Source organism: Varanus komodoensis, unplaced genomic scaffold, assembly GCF_004798865.1.
Source record: "Varanus komodoensis strain SLA01 unplaced genomic scaffold, ASM479886v1 scaffold12, whole genome shotgun sequence".
NCBI classification, from domain to species: domain Eukaryota; kingdom Metazoa; phylum Chordata; class Lepidosauria; order Squamata; family Varanidae; genus Varanus; species Varanus komodoensis.
In genome coordinates this window covers 9,874,159-9,877,550 of record NW_025335349.1, presented here as the reverse complement: position 1 = coordinate 9,877,550, position 3,392 = coordinate 9,874,159, and positions in this window count along the sequence as shown.

The following is a 3,392-nucleotide window of genomic DNA, read 5'->3' as shown; positions in this document are numbered from 1 at the left end:
AAACAAGCATCGCAGATGTCAAGAAATCCAACTTTAACGCACTTAGAAAAATGATAAGTGAGGTGCCATGGCAACACACCCTTAAGGGGAAAGGTGTCCTAGAGGAGTGGGAAATCTTGAAAAAGAAGATTCTCCAAGCACAACTACAAACAATTTCATCATGAAAAAAGTGTAGAGGAAGCCCACAGGGCTCCACAAAAAGCTAAGTGACAGCCTGAAAGAAAAAAAAAAGAACATGTACAGGAAGTGGAAGCAGGGTCAGGCCGCAAAGGAAGAATATAAACAAATAACAAGGAATTACAGGAATAGCATCAGGAAGGCTAAAGCAGGAAATGAATTAAGAATAGTAAGGGATGCTAAGAACAACAAGAAAGCCACCTTCAGGGAGATCCAGAACAAAAGGCATGAGAAAAAGAAGGGTGTTCAGCTACTTAAAGTGGAAGGCAGAGTGGTAACAGACAACAGGAAAAAGCAGAGGCACTCCATTCCTACTTCGCCTCAGTCCTCTCCCACAAGGAACTCTGCAATCAAGAGGAAGTACAAGCTGGAAGTGAGAGATGGCAGCCCAAGACTGACAGACAAATGGTCAAGGGATATCCAGGTGGAATAAACACTTTCAGATTTCCAGGGCCCCGGATGAACTCCATCCCAGAGTCATAAAAGAGCTAGTGGAGGAACTCTTAGAACCACTAGCTATTATAATCAATAAACCCTGGAAAATAGGAAATGCGCCAGATGACTGGGGAAGGGCTAATGTTGTCCCTATCTTCAAAAACTGGAAAAATGATGAACCTGGGAACTATAGACTAGTTAGTCTGACATCAATCCCTGGAAAAATTCTGGAGAAAACTATTAAAAAATCCATCTGCAAGCATCTTGAAGAAAATGCAGTGATTAGTAAAAGCCAGCATGGATTTATCAAAAATAAATCCTGTCAGACTAATTTAATCTCATTTTTTGATTGGGTAACCTCCCAAATGGACAAAGGGAACACTGTGGGCATAATCTATGTAGACTTTAGCAAAGCTTTTGACCCGGTGATAAGCAAATTAGCAAAAACTGGGCTAGGTGGAAAAACAATTAGGTGGATCCAAAATAGGCTGCTAAATCAGACACAAAGAGCTTTCATCAATGGCACCTGCTCAGTTTGGATGTAGTTCCTCTATACTCCTCTTTAGTCAGGCCTCTCCTGGAATACTGTGTCCGGTTCTGGGGAACAATATTTAAGAAAGATGCAGAAAAATTAGAAAGGGTCCAGAGGGGGGCAACAAAAATGATCCAGAGTTTGGAAATACTGCCATATGAGAAGAGACAGAGAACTGGGCATGTTCAGCCTTGAGGAGGGAAGACTGAGGGGGGACATGATATCCCTCTATAAGTACCTCAAAGGCTGTCACAAAGGTAGAGATCTCTTCCTGCTGTTGCCAGATTGTAGGACATGGAATAATCAAGTCAAGTTGCGACAACCCAGATTCAGGCTGGACATCAGGAAAAGCTTCCTCACTGTCAGAGCAATACAACAGTGGAACCAGTTGCCTAGAGGTGGTGGGCTCTCCCACACCAGAGACATTCAAAAAGGAACTGGACAGCCATCTGAGTGGGATGGTGTAAGTTGGTGTCCTGCAACAGAGAGGGTGGGACCTAATGGCATTCATGACCCCTTCCAACTTTACTACTATTCTAAGGAACCTGAGTAATTTAGGGTCTTTTGATAAGAGTGGACTGAATGATTTATGCCCTAAAGAATTGAGGCTGGAGGATACTTTATTATCCTGTACTGATACTTTATTATAGCAAGGTGTGCACAAGCCCTAAGAGAAGGGACTCCTGTTTCTGCTCTTAACAGAGCAGCTGGGGTACCCCTAGGTAGGGCAAGCATAAGCCTCAGAAAAATATTTTGAATTACCTCCAGACAAGTTAGTATATCCTTGTTCCATTCCCATACTTCAATGCCATGTAAGAGATGGGGAACAACCTTGGTCTTAAAAACTTCAATGCAGGATCTATTAAATGTCCTCCTTTATTATAAAAAGTATGAGATAGATCCTACAATTTTAAGAGCTAATGTTTTAACTGTTTCAGGGTGGAGTTTCCAGTTTAAAGTGTTCCTAAAAGTGACCCCTGCATATTTAAAAACATGACATCACTTCATTGGGTTAACAAGGATGCTCCAAGATGCAATTTTGGTTTCCCCCCCGAAAACCATTACTTTGGTCATAGCATAATTTACGTTAAGCACTTCTTTACAATATTGTCCTAATGACTGTAAAAGGCTTCGTAAACCAATTTTAGTTTGGGAAATCAGGCCCAAGGGAAGTGTGGAAATGGCGAAGGGCACTGAGAACAGTCAGTTCAACACTTACACTCAAGAGGATTACTTTGCTAGGGGGAGATGCTGTTCCCTTGTTTTGGTGCACCTTCTTCTACCACTCCTCACCCCTGCTCTATTGGCACTTTTCAGATGACATTTTGGGAATGGCTGCTGGCAACTGTGCACAAATTAGCCTATGTGCATTCTCTCCTTGTCTGTCTGTTACGTACTCCACTTCCCTTTTCCTTTTGATTGCTGAAACAGACCAGGAAATTGACCAGAAAAGACTATACATACTGGACAGCTCCAACAGTACACTTGGGAAAGGCCTACAGAAAATAATCATGACAAAAGACTCAAACACAATGCCACAGTTTTCAGAGGCTGAAAACACAAAAACAATCAAAAATACACTTTTCTGAAAATATAAAATTAAAAGGTGATAAATGAAGAGGGTAGAAATTGTAGTGGGGAGAAAGAGACCAGATGGGTTTTACTTCAAGGGACCCTGGGATATGTACCAGACCCAGCTGGAAGACTGAGGGGGAAGGAGAGGGAAGCAACCCACCCACCCACCCACCATAGCTTATTTGCAGGGTGGCTTAGCATGTCATACAAACACGCCTACTGAATGCAAGCTAGGACATGTGTTTTTCCAGCACAGAAATCTCTGGGTTGCCAATGCCCATGCAAATGATCGACTGTATTAAAAGGTAAGACCTGGCCTGTCTCTCTGTTATACCTCAACTATGAATTGATGTGCTTTCTTTAATGTATTTTTCTTCTTGTGCTTGGGAAGAATAATATACATTCTGCTGCGCTATGGCAAAATTGCACTGAAACAGCTGTCTCTTCTTCACTGGGCTAACTTTTTAACCTAAATGATTGCAGACTTTAGTCTAACTAATTAGAGTTTAATGTCTATCGTATTGGAGTCTTTCCAAGCTCCAGACTAATTTATTTATGCTCATATTACTTTAAATATTTTAAGAGAGACATCTTTCTTCTGCCTAAATACCCTTTTAGGAAATTATCGGGCTGAGTCAGCAATGTTAGAAATGTGTGGTGCTGCTTCCAACAA